Raw genomic sequence first — 22,106 nt, forward strand, 5'->3', positions numbered from 1 at the left:
TTATTGGACATAACTTTAGCCAACACGTGTTCCACTCTAAATTGTGCTTGTCCACAGTGCCATATTACATCTCCAATACATCCCATCAAGTGTTCATGTGGTTTGATACAATGTTAGTCACCTTAGTTTTTTGTTCATACATTTAGTGAACACTAACATCTGAATGTGTTATCAAGGAAATTATTAGTTTGTGCACTTATAATGTGTGATCAAATAGTATACATTCAAATGCAAATCTGAATATTTCAAACTACAAGAGAACCAAAATAATAAATCAATTGATCTCTTATGACACACTCAATAGCGGAAAACAAGCTCTGAGCGTGGCACCGGCATTCAAACCTATGTTGCTCTGCGTTGCTTCCAAGACAAACATGTTGGCCATGAGCTATCCTGACAGCCATATACATTATATACATATAAAATCAATGGAGAAAGAAAAAGTAAAATGGAAAAAGAGAGAGAACTTTGTTTGGAACTGGCTAAATTAATTTTAACAGAAAAATGTTTTGGTATTACAATTAATGTTATGTTTGTTCGTTAAATGTTAGTAATTTTAAACTCTTTATTCACTACCACGTTTATTACATCGATTATGAGAGGAGTCTAGCTGTATAACGGTAGTAACACAGATGTCTCTTTCTAAAATCATTCAGTTTAACTCCAATCTGTAACATTAGGCTCTAAACAACACAAGTGGTTTGGGTAACCTAATCTTTAGCCGTTGCGACAAGCCTCGCCTTGACAAGAGTGAGTGGGTAGCCCTCTCAGCTAAATTGGTAGCCTACCAGGGAGAAATCCAGAGCCAGTCCTACTCCTGGAATGGACAGTGCCAATAGAGAAGGCCCCCAATTACTGCCCCCCCTTATGCCAGCATTTTTCTATTCAGTTCACTGTCCTCTCAAGCCTTGTCGCCACCAGATACTTGCCTGTGCACTGTTTTTTTCTAGAGACAACACATACGAACATGACGGCCAGCAGAGGAACCAATGGCATGCATCTTAATTAGTGTAAAATATATCGGTCTGTACAATGATTTTTTTGCGCTTGCTTGGGGTCAACACTAAGAGAAATACTCATTTACTGAGCCCACATTCGATGTTACAAACATGGGTGTTAAGTCACCACGCCGGCGGAGCACAGCGCGTGAAAGCACTCTATCAGACATTAGTGTGGAGACGGGCGGGGGATGGGAGGCCACTCTCCGAGCTGGTTTCCTTCGTGTGTCCGTCTCCACACGTCATTTAACATCTTATATGCAAGTTTATAAAACACTGTGTTGGTAATTTTGAAGACCATCACATCCCTCACCTTTTCTCTGTATAACATTAAATGTATGCAACCCATTGTCGTTTCAGGCAAGAGGATAAACTATTCCAAGCTTTCCATGAATGTTGGGCTTTTTTGTTTTTACGTGCCCACCACCATTATCAGGTGCTTGATATTTTGGTACAGAAATTCAAAGTAAGTGAATTAAATTAGCATTTTGGATTATTTTGATTTTCGCAAATACTATAGTACTTGTAGGTAGCCCATACAACCTTCTGGAGTTCCGTTTTACCTCCAGCACTCTGAACAACAACTGTCCAATGAAGATACTTGGACATGGCTTGACCACCCCAAATTGTTATATCAATACAAGTTTTACACTTCAAACCCTCTCAAAGGTCAGTATGACTCATTCACTGATATACCCTACAAGTTGAGTTTAATTCACCAATTAGTATCATAATATGTTGTATTTTAGGGAGACAGGATGCCCCACACCTGACGAAGGGAGAACCAACACCCCGAAATGTGTTGTGCAATAACAAAGCCCTCCCTTCAGACAACATCCATTTGTTGATTATAAAGACAGAAGGGAATCTCTGCAGATATTGGACATCCAGTGTATATATGTACTTTTGTTCTGTTTATACATATAAAAAGACCTATGAACTTTAGCAATAGTTCTCTTATCCTCTGATGACAAGTTCACTGATTACTGTCAAATTTGTTAGACTTTTTTCTTGATTGATTTTTTAATCTGTTAAAATAATAAAGTGAACGTGTATGATTTATTATTAATTACTTTTGACACCATATGAATTTTTACATATAGCTATCACTTATGCTTAGAGAACTCCTGGTATTTTGAATGAAGAATGAATTTGGTTGCAAGACTTTCTCATTAAGAGTGCACAGGTATTTTGGGGTGTTAGTTCATCAAACCTGTGTTGCACAGTCAGATCTAATGTCTCACTAGCCATGAGCACATACCGGTAGAACCAGAAGAACAAGTTACTCTCTTACCTGGTAACGTTCTTTCGATGGGATGGTCCGATGACGTATTCCATATCTATGACATGTAATCACCACAGCAGTGCTGCTTCGGAAAATCTTCGGCGTCTGCGTCCGGCGTCGATGATGTCGATACACCGCCCTCGAGGACCTCCTCTGACGGCCGACGTCACTGGATGTTATAAGTAGGACGCACAACGCTCGTAGCCTCAGTTGTAGTTTTTTCCCAGAACGTGTAGCACCAGTCTTCTGCCAGTCTGACACACAAAGCCTTGCGGAAACGTAAGCTACAATCGCATAAGAAATTCTGTAGCAGGGAAGGCAGAGAGGGAGCGATATGGAATACGTTGTCGGACCATCCCATTGAAAGATCTTTCCCAGGTAAGAGAATAACTTGTTCTTCGAGGGGATTGGGTCCTCCGACGTATTCCAAATCTATGACAGGCTGCCAAAGCAGTACCAATGCAAGGAGGTGGGAAAAAGAATTTAGTAAACAGAAATTTAGAATGCCCAATCAAATTGCAGAGTAAAGGACCACCTTGCCAAACGCCAGATCCTGCCCACAGATGGAATCGAGGGAGTAGTGACGTACAAAAGTATGTACCGAAGCCCAGGTGGCTGCATCACAGATGTTACAAATAGGAACACCCCTCTGTAGGGCAGTAGAGGCAGCCATACCCCTGGTAGAATGGGCCCACAAGCCAACCGGTGGGTCCTTACCCGCCAAGCGGTAGCACTCAGAGATAGCCAAAATAATCCAGCGAGACAAAGTCTGTTTCGTCACAGCTTGTCCCAAACGCTTTCCAGCGTAACCAATGAAGAGTTGATCGTCCACTCTGACCTGGGACATGCGTGAAATATAAAAGCTTAACGCTCCCCTAGGATCAAGCCTATGGAGCCTCTCCTCTTCCTTACCAGGATGTGGAGGAGGATAAAACGCCGGAAGAACAACCTTCTGGACTAAATGAAATTCCGACACCACCTTCGGAAGAAAGGAAGGACAAACTCTAAGGACGACCCTGTCCTTATGAAAAACAGTGAAGGGTGGCTTAACTGAAAGTGCCTGTAACTCACTCACTCTGCGAGCGGAAGTGACCGCAACCAAAATACAGTTTTAAGAGTTAACAGTCTCAAAGGGCATGAATGCAAAGGCTCAAAAGGAGCAGCCATCAGAAACTTAAGAACAAGGTTCAAATCCCAACCGGGCACGAAAAGGAGACGGAGGGAACACATTAGTGAGCCCTTTCAGAAACTGAAAAATTAAAGGAACTTTAAAATAGGAACACTCTTCAGACGAGCGCTTAAATATGGACAGCGCCGCCAGGTAACCTTTTACGGTACCCACTTGCAAGCCCCTGTGGGTCAAAGAAAGCAAAAAAGACAGAACCATAGGGATGTCACAAGCAAAAGGATCCACATTCTGAACCCTGCAGCAATCGCAGAACTTACGCCAATGGCAACGGTACAGAGACTTTGTTGCGGGCTGTCTGGCCGAGAGCAACACCTCCATCACGTCTTCAGGGAGGTCCCAATCCTAATACCTCAACCTTTCAGAAACCAAGCGTGAAGGTTGAGGGATCTGACCTCTGGATGGAGAAACTGACACCCCTCCCATGAGAGCAGATCGTCTCGGTAGGGAAGATGACGTGGAGGGCAGATGGACAAGTCGAGAAGGACCGGGTACCACGTCCTCCGGGCCCACGCCGGAGCAATGAGAATCATCCGGGAACCGAACCTCCGTAACCTCTGCAGTACTTGCGGGATGACGGGGACTGGAGGAAACATGTACAGCAGTGGGAATGACCACTCCACCACGAACGCGTCTCCTAAGACTCCTTTTGGAGGAAATTCCCACGAGAAGAACCTCTCGCACTTCCAGTTGACACTGGAGGCAAAGAGATCCACTTGAGGGGTCCCCCAAAGGGTGAGGATCTTCAGCAGAATCTCCTGAGCCAAATCCCTCTCATGAGGGATCGTGCTCTGCCTGCTCAGAGCGTCCGCCGTCTCATTTTCGTCTCTGGCCAGATGAACTGCCAAGATCGAAACTTCCTGCTGGATTGCCCAGAACCAGAGCTGCATCGCCTCCCTGCACAGAGGAAGTGACCCTGTCCCTCCCCCTTTTTGTTGAGGTAGTGCATGGCCACTGTGTTGTCCGTCAGGATCAGGACATTCTTCCCTCGCACAGTCGGCAGAAAAGCCTTCAGGGCTAGCCTGACGGCCCTCAGCTCCAACAGATTGATATGGAGTCTGGACTCCGACAGAGACCAACAACCACTGACTGTCAACTCGTTGGCATGAGCTCCCCATCCGGTGAGGGATGCGTCCGTCACGATTGTCACCTCCGGCCAGGGTAGCCAAAATGGAGCCCCCTTCATCAGATTGTCTTCGACGGCCCACCACAGAAGGTCCTGGGTGACCGAGGACGGCACCTGAAGAGGATCCGACAACCTGCCAGAGGACTGAGACCACTGGAGCTTGAGTGCCCATTGTAAAGATCTCATCCGCAACCTGGCCTCTGGCACCAGAAGAATGCAGGATGCCATGAGGCCAAGCAACCTCAAGAACACGAACGCTGGGAGACTCTGGGCAAGCTGAAACTTGTGCACCATCTGCTGAATGTGATGAGCCCTCACCTGGGGATGAAAACACTGCCCCAGGGACGTGTCGAGCACTGCTCCGATGTACTGGAGCCTCTGAATTGGTGTCAAAAGTTGAGGGAGAAGCCCAGCTTGTGGAGGGAGTGGCAGGTGACTGACAGATGATCCAGGACTTCCTCGGGAAAGCGCCCTCTGATCAACCAATCGTCCAGGTAGGGGTAGACGTGAATCCCCCCTTTCCTGAGGTGCGCTGCCACCACAACCATGAGCTTAGTGAAGACACTCGGCGGAGGTCAATCTGAACGACAGGACTCGAAATTGAAAGTGCAAGTCGCCAACCGCGAACCTCAGGTACTTCTTGTGCTTTGGATGTATCGGCACATTAAAATAAGCGTCTTTGAGGTCGAGAGACACCAACCAGACCTGAAGTTGAAGGGCCTGGAGGACTTGAGAGAGAGTAACCATCTTGAACTTGTCCTTCTGAGGAGATTGTTCAAACCGCGCAAGTCCATGATGGGTCTCAATCGCCCGTCTTTCTTGAAAATCAAAAAATAAGGGGAATACCATCCCTTGTTCCTCTCTGCTACATGCACCAGTTCTATGGCGCCTTTCTCCAGCAGGGATTGAATTTCCTGCGCAAGGAGCGGATCTGCACTCTTCAAAGAGAGATTCCCCGGTGGATTGTCTTGAAGCCTCTGCCGGAAAGGAAGACAGTAGCCATGGGTTATGATCTCCAGAACCCACACATCTGAAGTAATGGCACGCCACTCTGCAAGATGCTGTGTCAGCCTTCCCCCAACCGGCGAACCATGGGACATGGCCTCATGACTGAGCTGAAGCGGCTGCGGCGTTGCCTGAGGGCAAAGAGGCAACAGCCCGAGCGGCCTTGTCACCTCGAGTACCTTGGTTTTCACCTCTGGCACTCCTACGGTGGCCCCTTTGACTGGCAGCTCCTTTCACTTTACCAAAGGATGAGTAATAACGAAAGGAACCTCCCCTGCATTGCTGTCCCCTAGGACGAAAAGGCGGAGGTTGGAGAACTGCAGCGCCCAATGACTTCGCTGCAGCTTTGGAGGTCGGCAACCTCTCAAGGCTCTCGTCAGCCTTGCTGCCAAAAAGATGTTCCCCGTCAAAGGGCATGTTGAGGAGCCGGGCCTGCACATCAGGAGCAAACCCCGATTCCGCAACCACGCAAACCTGCGTATCATGGTGCTCGCCGCCATGGACCTGCTGACGGAATCTGCCATGTCCAAACCCGACGCTTCACACATGGCATCCTTGCCATACTGAACCATGGCAAGGAAACCATCCCGTTCGTCCCCTTCGGTAATATGTTCAGCCACTAGGGAAACACAGTTCCACAGAGTGTGCGTGAAACATGACAAGCCACATACGGAGTTGGCCGCCTGAAGTGCCATAACCCCTGAAGAAAACACTTTCTTCGCCCAGCCGTCAAAACGCTTGTCGTCCCCATCAGGAGGGATGGTAGGATACGACGCCTGCTTTGCCGGGGCCGTAGCCGCCTGCACCACCAAACTCTCCGGAGTGGGGTGCTTGGTCAAGTAGCAGCGGTCGCTACTGGCTGGACGGTATTTTCGCGGCAAAGACTTCCCCACTGCCGGGAGACTCTCCAGAGCAGTCCAAGCCGCTGCCACCCTCCTTTGTAGAGCCATATGAAACGGCAGTACCGGGTCAGTTGGTGGACCTTGGTCGAGGATATCTGTAAGGTCATCCTGAAGAAAATCCCCTGGGGGAGCAGACCATCCCAAGTACTCAGTGACCCTGGACATAAGGCACCGGTACGAGGAGTCGGCATGAGTGACAGGCTCAGGCCTACAAAACTCCACCTCCGGAGAGGTGTCTAGCCCACTGGCATCATGCAGGTACTGCCGCAGGTCCTCAATTTGGCTATGGCCCGAGAGAATCTCGTCCGGTACCGTTTCCGGAAAGATGCCATCATCAGAGCCCTCATCCTCCTCTGAAATAAACTCAAGCTGGCGGTAAGAAGGCACAGAATGTGGAACAAAGCCATGCTTGACCTTTGCTAGAGCCTTTCTAGGTGGATCCACAGAGCCCCGGGGAACCCCTGTCGAAACAGCCTCGAAAGGAGTCGAGGGTGTCGAGTGAATCGGCGTTGACGCCAAACGCGGCGCCGACAACAACGATGGCGCCAACACAGTCCTCGAGGCCGGGGCCCCAAGCGTGTCCCTCAACAGCCTGGGCGCCAATGGCGTTGACAACTTCTTCAAAGGCGGGGCCTCGAAAGAGTCTGTCGACGACCTCGGTGCCACTTTCGAGGTCTTCCTCGAAGACACCACAGGTGCACACGGTCTCGAGCGCATCGAGGACCGGGACCTGAAACAGGCATGACGAGAATGATTCCCCTTGTCCGAGCGGGACCTCTCCCGCGAATCGTGCTGACCACCCGAGGCCGAAGACATGCGAGCGGTGTCTCTCGACCGATCAAGGATGACCCCACTCAGAGGCACGGACGGACCAGTGCCCTGCGATTCGACGCAGGACGCAGACGCCGAAGATTTTCCGAAGCAGCACAGCTGGGGTGATTACATGTCATAGATATGGAATACGTCGGAGGACCCAATCCCCTCGAAATAGATGTATACACAATTTTTTTACAAATGTCTTTTTCATCAGATTTTCATTTTAATACTATTGAAATTGTACCCTCCAGAAAAATGTTCAGAAACCAGAACAAGCCATCAACATCTTGAGCGAGAAAGATGAAAGTGTCAGTCAACTGAAAAAAAGACTTGCTTAGAGAGGCAGAAATCACGCAGACATGCATTATATTATTCAGAAGCATGCCACTGAAAAAGAGGAAGGATCCAGGTAGAACCATCCAGATACATGTTCCAGAGAAAATCTGCTAGATGCCAGCTTGCCCATTACGATGAATCTGGTGAGGTGTCCACTTCTGTCCCTGGGGGGCCTTCCCCCATGTGGCCAAGGGACGGCAGTCGCTACCTGATACAGACCCTGGTGGCGGCTATATGGAGTAAGGACCTCATGGGGGGGGGGGAATTTACCCTCTGGGGTATAGTGTGGCATCGTCAGGTAAAGGCACATACCCCCTTTCCCTTTTTTGGGATGTTCCCTCGATATTTCAAGACTTTATGGCTTATTGTAAAAGTTACTTTCCATTATCCATAGAAACTGCTAAAGACCTCTTCCAGTATCATGTAGAAAACAAAAAGGGGAAAGTAAATTTCCCTACATATAAAAATACTGAGACGAGGACGATGAAGGGAGTAATGCAGATCCATAATGCTAAGAACTGTAGAATGTGCAGGTGACAGGAGATTTAAAAAGGCATAAGCTGAATGAAGTGGGAATAGCTATTTCGGCGACCTGCGTTCGCTCGAGGATGAGCGAGCGATTGGTGAACCACAGGGGAGAAGTCTGTGGAGCTCACCGTCTTAAGGCAGAAGGAGGAAGGCTGTGATAACCAGGGTGTCCCACATCAGAGACAGAAGGCTAGTCTAGTCAGCAGTAACGGGAGCGGAAGAACAGCCCCTCAGCCCCAGGAACATAGAGAGAGGTTTAGGCATGTGGCGACAGATGTGGAGGCTGGGGAGAAGCGACGGTGGACCCACAAACTGGAGGCGGAGCACCGAGACGCCATCCCTGGTTTACCATGAGGGGCCTAAGGAGTGCTTCAGAAAGCCAGTGAGTCCTGGAGAGAAAGAGAGGCACCAGGGTGCAACAGCAACAATTCTGAAGAACGCTAATTGAGAATTGAATGAAAGAGAATCATTTTTCTGAAAAGCAAAGCCAGAGAGGCTGATGGGACGGGGGGAGAAGAAAACCGCTCAACTCATGAACATTTGCAAAGCTGTAACAGTTACGAGTCTGGGACCTGTGACCAAAGCACAAGCGTAAGTGAATGAGTGAGTACCAAAGGCTAAAGCTACCAAAGTAACATGCACTGAGCGCAACGTTATATACGCAGTCGCAGACAACCTGGGCAGTACTCCTACGGGACAGCCTCCATGCGCCGCCACACCAAATCCAACCATGCCAATGCCCTCAGAAAGGCTGTTCCTTTCTTAGCAAGTAGTAGGCTGTCTTCCTCTACCTCATCTTCCTCAACAAATGATGTAACCACGCAGCCTACTTCTGTGGGACAAAACGTCCCACCAGCTACCTTGCAAGCAAAAAAAAAAAAAGAGGCTGATCCATATCCTATGAAAAAAAACACTACTCTATATATACTGCAATATACCACTCTGCAGGGGGGAGCAATTTCAAAGTGCTTTTGAAGCTGTAATCAAGGAGCATGAGAAACTCTGCCCTCTACCTTAGACTTAACACCTGCGCAAATATTTCACGGTCCACCAGCACCTCCATATCTGTGGTTGGTGCCCCTTACCTCATTTGCCTCCCCACCGTAATTTCTGGCCTCTACTGCAAAATCATACATTTAAAAAAAATAAACATAAAAAAAGGTTTCTTTAGGAACCACCTTTCACAGTTAAAAAAATAAACTCTTCTTTACATTTTTCAGTAAAGTAGTCAGATTCAATAAGATTCTCCAACATTCCCATTAGCCTGGTATACTATGCTAATGGAAATAATGGACAATTGTATACTAGAGAAAAATAAAAAAGCACAGAAACACATTTCTGTCTGAAATTCTTCTCTCTAGCATACAATAAAAACCATAATCCATTGCTGTTCATAACTATCCACAGTCTTGCCAATGCCTGATTAGAAAACCCAACTGCACATGCACACATCACACAAAACAGCACTTCTACACTTTTACTGGTATGTTTGTAACACTGTTAGGGAGATGTATCATTATTATGCTTCATCGCCCCCTTCTCCTAGTGAGACCCCCAGAACATTTTGCTGACTTCTGGATCTTTTTCTTTAAATCCTAAATGAGTGGAGCCTTTTTCCACTCATTCATTCTTTTAGGCGCTGTCTTTCGGAACGCTATTCTTTGTATTATACCTCTACTATGGAGTCTGTCTGCTCCATAGCCCTTAAAAGCATCTGTGTTTTTTACTACTGCAGCACACAGCTCCTTATGGGCAGTGTTGCTGGGGACCCTCAGGATCCTCCTTTAAGATTGCTTTTTAATATCTCCAAGTAATTACAGTTCTTATGGATAGAGACATACTTTGTAACTCTCCCAAAACGTTATATGCTGAGAGATTGGCACAAATCACTTTCAGTGGAGTGCCAGAGGGATACCTAGTATCCCCTTCTCAATTCTCCTGTGACTTTTTAGTCACATAGACAATCTCCTAGTTTTGGCTGTTGGCGTGTTCTACCAACTGTTGTGTGGTTTTTATGCCGCAGGTTATGTCCATAGCATCGGTAGTGCACAATAAGGGCACCCAAGTATCAACTTCAGACCCTTCTTTTTTTGCCATGGTTGTTCTTTGTTAGCCCTACTTCTACCATTCTGGGAGGGGGGAGTCCTGTGTGAGTGTTTTGACTTTGGCAAGAACACTTGGGTATCTTTGTCTAGGGTCCTGAGTGTCTGGGCAGGCAGGAAGTATAGGAGGAGTTTTCCACCCCACTGTCCTTTGTCTGCCAGAGTGCCAGAAAAGGTCCAGCCCCTACAAGGGGGTCTGGCTGGCCTGATTGGACAGCCAAACGTCCCTTTCTGTAAAATACAGATAGATATTGCCGAGGAGTGTGTGCTGGAACTGTAAAAAAGTTGAGGCTTCTGGAGTGAAAAGGAAGTCAACCACTGGAAGCTGAAGTAACCAAAGAAGAAGACGACCAGAGAGGACTGCAGACCCTTTTCAACACTGTGAGGCGACTACTGCTGTCCTGACCCAATTTTCTGTGTGGCAGGTGAGCTCCGTAGAAGACGACTCCTTCCCTTTGGCCATTAGGACCAACCAGGTCCAAGACGAACTTTGAAAAAAGCCATCTCCCAAGGTCCTAGGAGTTTCCAGAGCTGCGGAACCCCAGTAGCAGAAGACCTGCTGCCCATTTTGAGTGCATCATATCATCGTAGAAAGGCAGAATCTGTTCAACTCTTTGTTGCACCCATAAGGACACTCCAGAGATTGGATCCAATTTTGCCCAGACCTTCTCATCAATGCATGAGACTGCAGGAAGTGAAGAAGATTGACCGGCCGATCCGTGTCCTTTGTTGGTGCTGCAGAAAAGGTGCAAAAACTGCAGAGTGAACCAAGAAGTTGCTGAAAGTCGTGATACAGGTCCTCGTTGAGACTGCTGATAAGAGATCTCATTCATTGTCCTGCCTTTAGTCACCAGACCAAGGAATCTGGAGGTCTGGTTCATAGCTGCAACAGCACAAAATGTCTTCTAACCTAAGGTACTGTGGGGAAAAAGATATTGCTTCCCTGATTCTAAGACGTCACTTCAGAGCATTGGAGTGCACATAGAGTTGTCCAGGGCAACCCCCTTTTAGCTCAGACCCAAGCGGCTGATTGTGTCCCATCCTCAAGTCTGTTTTAAGGTCTCCCTTGTTAGTTGTTAATTTGCTGCTTCAATAACACTAGAAATTGGAAGAAATCCATAGAAACTCTTCATAATTTGCTGCTTTTTAAGACTTCAAGCCTCTCTGAACTGCCTTTAGCTAGGGTTTCGTTTTGGGACTTAAAATACTTACTTACAAGCGCATGTTACATGTTACACTAACTAACCATTTTCTTCCCTTTAAGTGACTTTACTATATGTGTTTGCTGAGTAAATGTATTACTGTATAAACCGTTGAAAACTGCATGAGTGCGCAATAACCAATAACACGATGCATTGACTTATCCCTTCTCAAGTGGCTACAAATGTAACTGCAAATAAACACAAAAGTGAAAGTGCCCTTTAAAGTGTATTATCAAGTATTCCTAAATGTTCTAGTATACACCTTTAAAGAATTTAACGTGATTTTGGTGTAAATATAATAAATATATACTTTTATATAACTTATGTGTGTAAGTGCTTCTTTGCTGTGCCTGTCTGACTAGATTCAGTGTACTTATCTACAGCTCACATCTTCCTCTTAATATAAGCCTGACTGCTCTGCCACTCTACCAAGGTCCTGAGTTAGTACATACGGATACTGAGAGCTGGGATCTACAAACGACTGTGATGGCTTACTAAAGATTTACTGCCAGAAGGACTTTAGGAAAACTCCCCCAACAAACACTCCCATATTGCCTGCTTTAAACCATTCACACATGTATACACCAATCACTTAAAAAAACTCAACATATAGCCTATCAACATATTAGTATGTCCACCAACCAGCTGCCACTTAATGTTCTACACATCTTTGTCATCTACATTTCCCATACCTATACCAAAGAATTGTACATAGTGCTCTTATAAAAGCACATATTCATTGTGCAGTGACAGAAGTGCATAAATAAAAGGGGCAGTACGACTGGAGAAGTGCTCATGGGAGCTCAGGAGGGAAGTGCCAAGGGATGCCAAGTTGGGAGGCCACTAGCTAATTGCTGGAGCGGAGGGGTACATCTTAATCGTAACGTCCCTTTAACAACGTTTTTTCTGTCAACTGAATACGTTTTCATAAGTGAAAAAGTTCATAATGTTACCTCACTTTATATATTAATCATTCCTCTTTTAACATATATGAAGTAACTATAAACCTCTTTTAGCAAAACATTTTTTGCAACACACACTTATGTGAGTCGTTATCAGCATTGCATACCCCAATAGGCAAATCAGAGTAGACATTTGTCCTTGCCAAAGACCAGGACCTCTGCCCACGGCAGAAATGTTATATCACAATTGTTTTACTTACGTTTTGCCAATTTCATAAAAGTAAAACACAGGACAAATTTCTAAAAGCATCCTTTCAGGTCCTTGCTGGTGCTCCTTCCACAACTTTGCTGCAATCCTGTCCAGCTTTCTGGGCTGCAGCCGCAAGCAGATTTATTTGTCCCCATTTAAACCTAGAGCTTTGGCCATGCCGCATGCCCCAATAAGTAAATCAGAGTAGGCATTTGTCCTTGCCGAGGGCCAGGCCCATTGTCCATGCACTAAACTTGTATCACTATTTTTTGTGCTTATATTTGTACACTTTGGAAAAATAAAACACAAAAAAACAACGAAATTCTATACGTTAGAGGTCGCTCGCAAACATCAATCTGCCGCTATTGCCAAGATACATCGCCTCATCCGCAAGAAACTATTCAACATCTATTGATGGTATGTTCAGGGACACGAGCGATTAGACTACGATATCTATCAAGTCTAGTCAGAAATGACATATCGCCACAGGAAGAGACTTGGTGGAACAGGCTAATAGACGGCAACAGAAGTAGTTGGAAAATCACCACAGCGAAGATTCTGGAACACATTGTGAACAATCTACTTTAATAGAAACCACCGACTTGTTCAAAGTGAACTGCTACAAACAAGTAATAACATGACGCAAACATTGATCCACTCACGGTTTAGTTGATTCCTGACTGTAATATTCTAAAAATCTCATGCTGATTAAACAATTAAAAAAAAATGCAAAACCATTCTTTTAGGTCCTTGCTGGTGCTCCTCACACAGGTTTGTTCTAATTCAGTACATCACTTCAGGTTTTAGCAGCAAGCAGAATATATCTTCAAATTCAAACCTAGTGTTCAGTCATGCTGCATGCCCCAATAATAAAAACAAAGTACAAGATTATCAAATTATTGCAGGGTGGTAGAATGGGTAGATCACTGCACTTCATCTAGTACTTTAAACAGATCATCCTGCAGCTGTTAATGGGGTTATTTTGTGAAGGTGCCCTTCCTTCTTCAAGTGTTAGGTTTCGAATAGGAGATTGACCCCTGTTCACCTCAGCGCTGTGTTATTCAATAAGTAACTGTTGTCGTAATGAAGCAGTCTTCAAAACCATTCTTGATGCTCCATTTATTGTTCGAAGTCAGCTGACACGCGATTCGACTCTCTAGGGTCTTTCTCAAGGCATGTGGATTGTGGGAGAGTCATTACTGCGAGGTTGTGGAAATTAGTCCGGCATCCAATTCCAATATCCACTATGGTCGCAAATGAGGCTGGATGATGATTTCAAGGGGTTGCCTGGTGACCACCTGGTCCGGTGTGCTTGGTAATTATCTGCTGATTAGCATTATCTTGGAGTGTATGCAGCGATAGTCACAGCTATCTGTTGATGCAATCCTGTGCAGCACTTCGAGCTGTTGCCACGGACAGAATTTTAGCCACGGGCCAAATTATTTTCCCATTCAAACCTATCCCGATTTTGAAAACTTCACCACATAGCCAGTCCCTGGTGGCCATGCCCACTTTAACCCCATTGCCTGTCCCTCGTGGTCATGGCCAGTTGCCAGATTATCCAGGCCATGACTCAGACAATCTGGCCACTGCTTATGGCCACTGGCTATACATCAGCCTCCAAAGGTATATTGCTATTTTTTGTACCTACATTATGACACTTTAAAAACAAATAAATAAAACAAAACTATGCTTTCAAGTCCTTGCCAATGCTCTTTGCACAACTTTCCTTCCTGCAAATCCATTCTTTTTGTTTTTGAAAAGTTTCAAAATGTACATACATGAAATAGTCATATAACTTAGCCCCCAGTTGACAAAATCCATTCAGACTTTGCAGAAAAATGAGAGGTTTGGTCTATAATCTTTCTAATATCTTTTGAGCACATTCGTCAAACGGCAACAAAGTTATAACCCATCTAGAAATGTTGTGGCTACATGGCCACAGAGTAGACAGTGATTCCTGGGTGCACCTGCAGATCCGCCGATGATCCTGAGGAAAAAAGGCCAATGAAGAATAACTCGCCCGCTGACAGTGGATCCGGAAAAAGAATAAAAAAGATAAACAAGACGGCGGCAGCAAGCACGCAAGGCTGCATAGTGTGTGGAAACCTGCTGCGGTGTGAGAAAGGGCTGACTGTGCGCCGTGAGGAGCTGATGCAAAGCTGGAAGTTCGGAGGCACATATTCGTTAATGGAAAACACAAATGTGGCAGGAGTAACGCTACAAGTAGCAGCAGTGTAATGGGGCAAGCGCACAGCTTTGGGGAGTCCACCTACTGAAGGCAGGAGTGCGGAGCAAACATTCGGCTACCCAAAGCCCATTAGCTTACATAATGCCACACATTGTCGGATGTGTCTTGGAACGTCTCCTCAAAGCATGCTGACGCGCGGGGCTCTCAGACGGCTCAGATGCAGAGCCTAACAAATTAATGTGAAAACTTTGTAACTGACAATCAAAGCTACAAAGTAACCAGGGCAGTGTTGCGAGGAGAGGGACTAAAACAACAGCGAAGGTGAAATTGACATTGGAGCAGAGCGTCTGCAAGCGTCTTTAGTAAGGATATGAAGGGAATTCATGACACGGACAGGCAAGCCACAACAGTGTGATCCTGGACGTGGCCCGAATGCACTGAACACTCGCAGAGGCACGGGAACTGCACGGAGGATGCAGCAAAGCCCACCAGCTGAATAAGGACATAAAACAAGAAACAATAGACCAATATACCAGCTCAACCAATGGGCGAATGACATCAAAATTGGGGACAGTGATCTGATGCGCAGAACACACTGTTCAGAGGAGCCTCAGTAGAGAGTGAGCAGTGAAACTGGTCCCAAGGAAGATGACCACCTGAGGCTGACACAGGATATCAGAGATGCTGCGGATGTGCTACTAAAAGGTGCACCATAGGATTGGAGCAACTAGAAGGCTGGAAGTAGTCCAACAGCGCTAAATAACAACAGACAAAACACTAAATTATGCGTGCCTACAGGCACACAGTAACGAGAGTGAACACAATACCCATACATCCCCCAGCTGAGGCAGAGATCCACTGCATCTACTGGAACACACCTGCAACTACACCCAGGGTGCACAACTCCCCGGAGAGCAGGTTAACATAGAATACCAGGATGGAGGGGTGCGGATTGAGTCAGATAATACAGGGGGCTTAATGTAAACTCTCCCCGAAGCAGGCTGGCACAGAGTGTGTGGAAACCAACTGATGGTGGATGGGACGGCCTAGACAGCACAGATCACACAGGGTACACAGAGTCAGTACGGATGGATGTCTAGAGGGGGAGTGAAAACCGACGACCTCGAAAGATCAAGTAGGAGTGGAAACCCACCATCGGATCAGGAACGACCGCTGGCATGGCGCACACACACAGGAAAAGAGATGGGAACTTCACAAAGCACGCAGCAACACTAAAGCTCCCCATCACATGTAATAGCGGAGAGAGACGCGGAATGGTGAGCGTTTAGAGTCACCGAAACGCAGCATCCTGAAAAGAGATAATATTGTCAGGACCGCCAGTCCTCCGCAGAAATACTTCCCCAACGCAGCACCAAAATTACCAAGAGGCTGCTACGAGGGAAATGGAGCAGGAGAGTGTGCTGGGGAACGAGTAGCCGATACAATGACATCAAAAGCAAATAAGAATAAAGGGAAGCAGTCGTCAAAGGAGGCATTTGCCAAACCCACTAGCTGATTAACGCAAGCGAAAATGAACCACAAGGGCATATGGATCAGCAAATAATAACAGCAATAGCAGAGTTGAAGTCGACGTTGGAATTTAAGATAGACGCAATGAGTATAGATTTGAACTTGTTGAGACAAGGTGATAAGAGTGCTGACGGTACGCCCAGGGGTGTTGGAAAAAGAGGTGGAAGCTAAGGAAGCTAATACAAACGGTTGCAAAGAAAACTCTCAGAAAATCTCCATGCTGCAGCAAAAGGTGCGAAATCTGGAAAACAGGTCAGAAGAAGCAGAAGGTCGGGCACAAAGGAATAATGTGCGGATAATTGGACATCCAGAAGGGAAAGAAGTTCAGAACCCAACCAACTATGTCGAAGACATGCTTTTGCAAGAAATAGGAGCGGATCACTCACCCAAGGGTTTATTGTAGAAAGAGCACAAAGGGCCCTAACAATGAGACCGCTGCTGGGAGCCCCGCCACAGGCCAATAATCGCTAAGATTTTGAATTATAAAGACAGAGAGAGAATCCTAGAGCACTTCCCGAAAGGTGGAACGATCAACCGAGCATCGGCATCTATCACAGCATACCCGGAGTATACCTTTTTGGTGCAAAATCAGAGGATGAGCTAGGGGCTGTTAAAAGGTTGCGCACAGCCAATCTTAAATATATGTTGCTGTAGCCAGCGAAGATAAAAGTCCTGCATGAAGACTGTGCTGTTTTCTTTGATACCCCAGAAGATGTGAGCAAGTGGATGGATTTGCAGACCATGCAGAAGGAGAAAGAAGATCAGATTGGGGAAGGAAGTGATAGGTGAAGTTGCAATTTGTGATGAATAAACTGTAATGGGAAATGAGGGCCAATGCATATTGAGTCGCTAGAGACACTTCGGCTCAAAATAATATGTTTTTCTTACTGTTGCTGAGGCAGGTAGCACAGGTGTTGCCTAAGTATAGGCAGCGCTAGGAATCACACTATTAACCCACATTAGGTAGTTTAGTTAGGATACTAGTAGTTCAGTATCCTCCTGCTGCACTCAGAGTACCGGCAGAGGCCGGGAAAGGAGCGAGATTCAGTATTAGAGCTGGGCAAATGATGGGAACGGTTAGGGAGGGGGCAGGGAGGGGAGAAGGGGTAGTTGTAGGGAAGTTGGCCTATGGAGACGCATGAGGAAGCAGGGGTGGAAGTGTCAAGATAATGATGGGAAGGGGGAAGAGACCAGAGAATATGGGGGAACTTAAAATAGCAACCTGGAATGTGAGAGGCGTGAATAGCTAAATTAAGAGGAACCGGGTTATGACATATTTGCAAAGACAGAAAATAGACATAACGATTTTGCAAGAGACCCACTTAACGAAGGAGAAACAAGATATGATAGCATGGAAATGGAGTGGGGTGACTCTGGGCTCAACATATTCGGCCTATGCAAGAGGTGTCCTAATCTGGGGAGCATCAACGGTCCCATTCCAGATCAATAGAGATATAGATGGCAGGATGATAATCATGTGGGGATTGGTTGAAAGTAGAGAAATATGTGCCATTCATATCTATGCCCTGAACCAAGATACTGCAGCTTACTTTAGATCTTTATATCCTAAGATTAGCACATATAGGGATGGGGTGGGGATTTAATTTCACTTTAGACACGATGATAGACAGATCAGATAGCAAGTTTGCTCATCCAACCCCTTCGGCAAAAGCCTTAAACACGCTGTTACGTACATTTAAGTTAGCCAACATATGCATATGGAAATCTATGTACCCACAAGACAGAGTATACTTGCACTATACCGCCTGGAAAAACCTATATACAAGGTTAGATTATGTGTTTGCAATGGAGGAAATGACGGGCGAATATAAAGCTATGATCCTGTCAGATCACGCCCGGGTGGTCAAGTGCAGGTTCTCTCACCTCCCCTCACCCCACCCTCCAGGCCAAGATTCCGACATGGAGACTTAGGGTTGAGGCACTAAAAGACACAGGGTTCCAAAAGCACTTGAGAACTGAAGTGAAAGAACATTTTGAGAATAACATGGGCAGCATTAGCTCGGCCGGTACGCTGTGGGAAGCCTTTAAAGTGGTGATTAGTGGAGGGGAGGCCATAGCCAAGTCGAAAGGAATGTAAGATGTTATGATGCAGGATCTACAAAAGACACAGAGGAAATTGGAAACCATAATGCAGGTGGGAAACAGATCCGCAGAAAGAAGCCAGTGTAGTGTCCTGCCTACAGCAGGAGTGTAGGGGACACTGGGAAAGACTAAGCAATCTAACGTACAAGAAATACATTGAGAGACAACATGCTTAAGGGGACAAACCGGGCAGATTGTTAGCATGGCTGTATAAGAGTGAAACCACACGGCAGACAATTAGAGCCATGAAAGAAAGGGACGCGAAGCTGTGGGAGACACAAGAAGTAAATAAATGTTTTTGCGACTATTGTAGACACCTCTATAGTGACTTGGTGGAAGAAGAGGGGGTGAATATACAAGAGGCATTGACAGAGATCGACCTTCCCAGACTAAATGCAGAGAAAAGTGATCGGCTATAAGTCCCTATCACATTAGAAGAACTAGCAAGTGTGATAAAAGGCCTACCAACTAGTAAAGCCCAGGGCGGATGGGCTCCCCAGTGAATTTTACAAAGACTATATGGCTGATATACTTCCACCATTATTAGCAATGCTAAATGAAGCACTAGAAACAGGTAAATTGCCAGGATTCCTACGAGAGTCAATAATCATCCCACTTCTCAAACCAAACAAACCAGATACAGAGTGTGCCTCATACAGGCACCTATCATTATTGTGCCAGGACGGGAAGATTCTTACAGCAGTCATGATCAAAAGACTTAGACCAGTCATGGGTAAACTCATACACCCAGATCAGACAGGATACACCCCACATAGGAATATTACTAATAATTTGAGGGGATTACACCATATAATAGATTGCACCCAGGGGGATACACAGGAGGTGGCAGTGGCGTCAATGAATGCAGTGAAGGCATTTGACTCGGTCTGATGGCCGTGGCTGCTGGCGGTCCTGAATGAATTCGGTATCTTTCTAATATACATCGAATTGGTGAGGTTGCAGTACAATGAGCCAAGAGTCAAAACAGGATCTACAGTATCTGACAATGGCAGTTAAGTAAGAGCACAAGACAGGGCTGCCCATGATATAATATAATATTATATGGCATTCATAACGCGCCTATACACAAGCGTTTCAAGATGCAACAAGGCAAGGGAGGGGGGAACAGAGGGAAGACAGACAACGATCCTACTAGGCCAGGTGTCATTCAGATCACGCAATTGTATGGGAAGGGGAAGGAGGAAAGTGCAGGGGGGAAAGGGGAAGGGACAGTGCAAGGGTAAGTGCAGACATCAGGCGTCAAGTGCTGGTAATGGGACTGTAGGGATACAGAAAACAGTCCCCAAGAGTGGGGTTTGCCAGGAAGGCAGGGCAGGAGTGTGACTGGTGGGGGAGGGGACCTGGGCCCGAGATCAGAGGCCAGGTAACCAGTGCAGTTTCAGTATCAGCCAGGAAGTCAGCAGGGGAGAAGAGGAGAACAAGCAGAAGCAAAGAGAAAGGTTTTGAGGTGTTTCCGCAACCAGAGATGATTCTCCTCAAGTTTCAGGGAGGCTGTTCCAGAGGGAGGCCCCAGCCGAAGAAAGATCTACCACCAACTCGTTGCTTGAAGAAGCGACTGACCCTGAGGGAGTTGAAGGCGGATGAGCGAAGAGCTCGAGAAGGAAGATATTTAGGAAGAGAGAATTAAGGTATTGAGGCCCCAGAAGGCCTTATGGACAATGCAGAGGGTTTTGAATGTAATCCTCACAGCCACTGGAAGCCAGTGCAGAGATTTCAGTCCTGGAGAGATACGATCCCTGGGCTTGAGGCCAAGGACAAGTCTTGCAGTCCTGTTCTGGATGAGTTGCAGAGGGCAGAGAGTAGAAGCAGGCAGATTTAAAAAGAGGCTGTTGCAATAGTCCAGAGTAGAGAGAACCAGCGCTCTGAAGACAGTGAGCTTCTGGGGGAAGGAGAGGAAAGGAAGAATACCTCTGAGGAAGTGCAGCTAGTAGTGTGAGTTTTAGAGATGTCAGAGATGTGAGGAGAGAAGGAGAGCGTGGAGTCGAAGATGACCCCGAGGATTTTAGCCTCAGGAGCAGGAAGAGGGCCTGCCAGAGAGTGACAAGAAAGGACAGAGCGGGTGTGCCGATGTGGAGAATCTCTGTCTTACTGGCATTAAGGCAGAGATCATTGGCGACACTCCACTCCTGGATGGTGGACAGACTGTCAGAGAGGAGAGAAGAAGAAGAGGTGGCTGAAGGTAGACCGATAATGAGCTGAGTGTCATACACATAGGACTGGAGGTTGGACAGAGAAGTGCCAGGTATTGGTTGAACAGAAAGGGAGAGAGGTTAGACCCCTGGGGAACACCACGGGTAGAGATAGAGGACAGGAGGGACCCAAGTTGAACCTCGGAGGGTCGATCAGAGAGGACAGAAGTCAGCCACGCCAGGGCCTGACCGTTGATCCCCAGGTTATCAGATAGACAGTTGAGAAGGATGGCATGGTTGACTGTGTCAAAGGCAGAAGAGAGATCAAGTAAGATGAGGACACAGGGGGTGTTGGAATCAAGGTTGGAGGGCATGTCTTCACGGATATTCAGGAGAGCAGTTTCCATGCTTCTGGCAGCTCTGAAGCCAGACTGATGAACATGGAGACAACCAGCAGATTCAGTGTGAAGAGTGAGCTGGGAGATGGCCAGCTTTTCCAAGAGTTTGCCCAGGAAAGGAGTGATGGCGATTCGGCGATAGTTAGCTGGGCCGGACTGGTCAGAAGAGGGTTTCTTAAGGTGAGGGTTCACAAGGGAGTGCTACATGGAGGAACGGAAGACGCCAGTGGTGAAGGAGTGGTTGCAGAAGTCGGCAAGGGAAGGTGCCAGGGAGCCATGGTTGCTGATGCTCTTCATTTTGGCCCTGGAACCACTAGCGGTGTACTTGCGGCAGAAATATGCGGAGGTAGGTATAAGCACGTGCTTTTATACCTACAGTACCCAGAAGATAATTTACAATATGTCTTGGACATGATGGAGCGTTATGCAGCGCTCTCCGGTATAAAAATATACCCCCAGACGTCAAGCCTGTACCCTCTGGGGGGTATATGGGGAAGCTGATAAACAAGCTGCCGATTAAGTGAGAACTAGAGAGGTTTCGATACCTGGGGGTAGATATATACCATGACCCCAGGTTACTACATATAAATAACACGGTGAAGGCGGAAGAGTATGGCCTTTTGCTCAAGACTACTATTGTCCATGATGGGGCGAGCAGCCTCACGGAAGATGGTGGTGCTCCCGAGACTCCTACACTATTTCACAAATGTCCCGTTTGTGATACATAGGACGTTTTTTTAGGAAATTGCATGGTACATTTGGGAGCTTCATATGGCACAATTCAAGATGGAGAGTGGCACTGCAGAAACTTCAGAAGCCGTACAAGCATGGAGGTATAAAGTTGCCTAATTTTGAGGTGCATTTTATAGCTAGTCAGCTTCAATTTGTGGCCAAATGGCTATCAGATAGAGAGACACCGGAGTCAAGGTTGATACAAACAGTATGCGCCCCGTTCTTTTTGAACGAAGTAATATAGTTACCCGATTTGTGCACAACCAGCGGGAATCTACTGTTGCGCCTGGGGAGCAAAATGTGGCATAGGGCATGCCGAATGATGGGGAACGCAATACTATATTCCCCACAGATACCATTAGTA

At 46.6% G+C, this 22,106-nt stretch overlaps 1 protein-coding gene across 4 annotated transcripts in view; it reads right to left on the bottom strand.

Moving 5' to 3' along the window:
- The window catches only part of LOC138452040 (B-cell receptor CD22-like), a 926,478-nt gene that overhangs the window by 502,141 nt on the left and 402,231 nt on the right, over nt 1–22,106 (bottom strand). The window lies entirely within an intron of this gene.

The sequence above is a fragment of the Ambystoma mexicanum genome, chromosome 1p, assembly GCF_040938575.1.
Source record: "Ambystoma mexicanum isolate Mex_15411 chromosome 1p, UKY_AmexF1_1, whole genome shotgun sequence".
Classification (NCBI taxonomy): Eukaryota; Metazoa; Chordata; class Amphibia; order Caudata; family Ambystomatidae; genus Ambystoma; species Ambystoma mexicanum.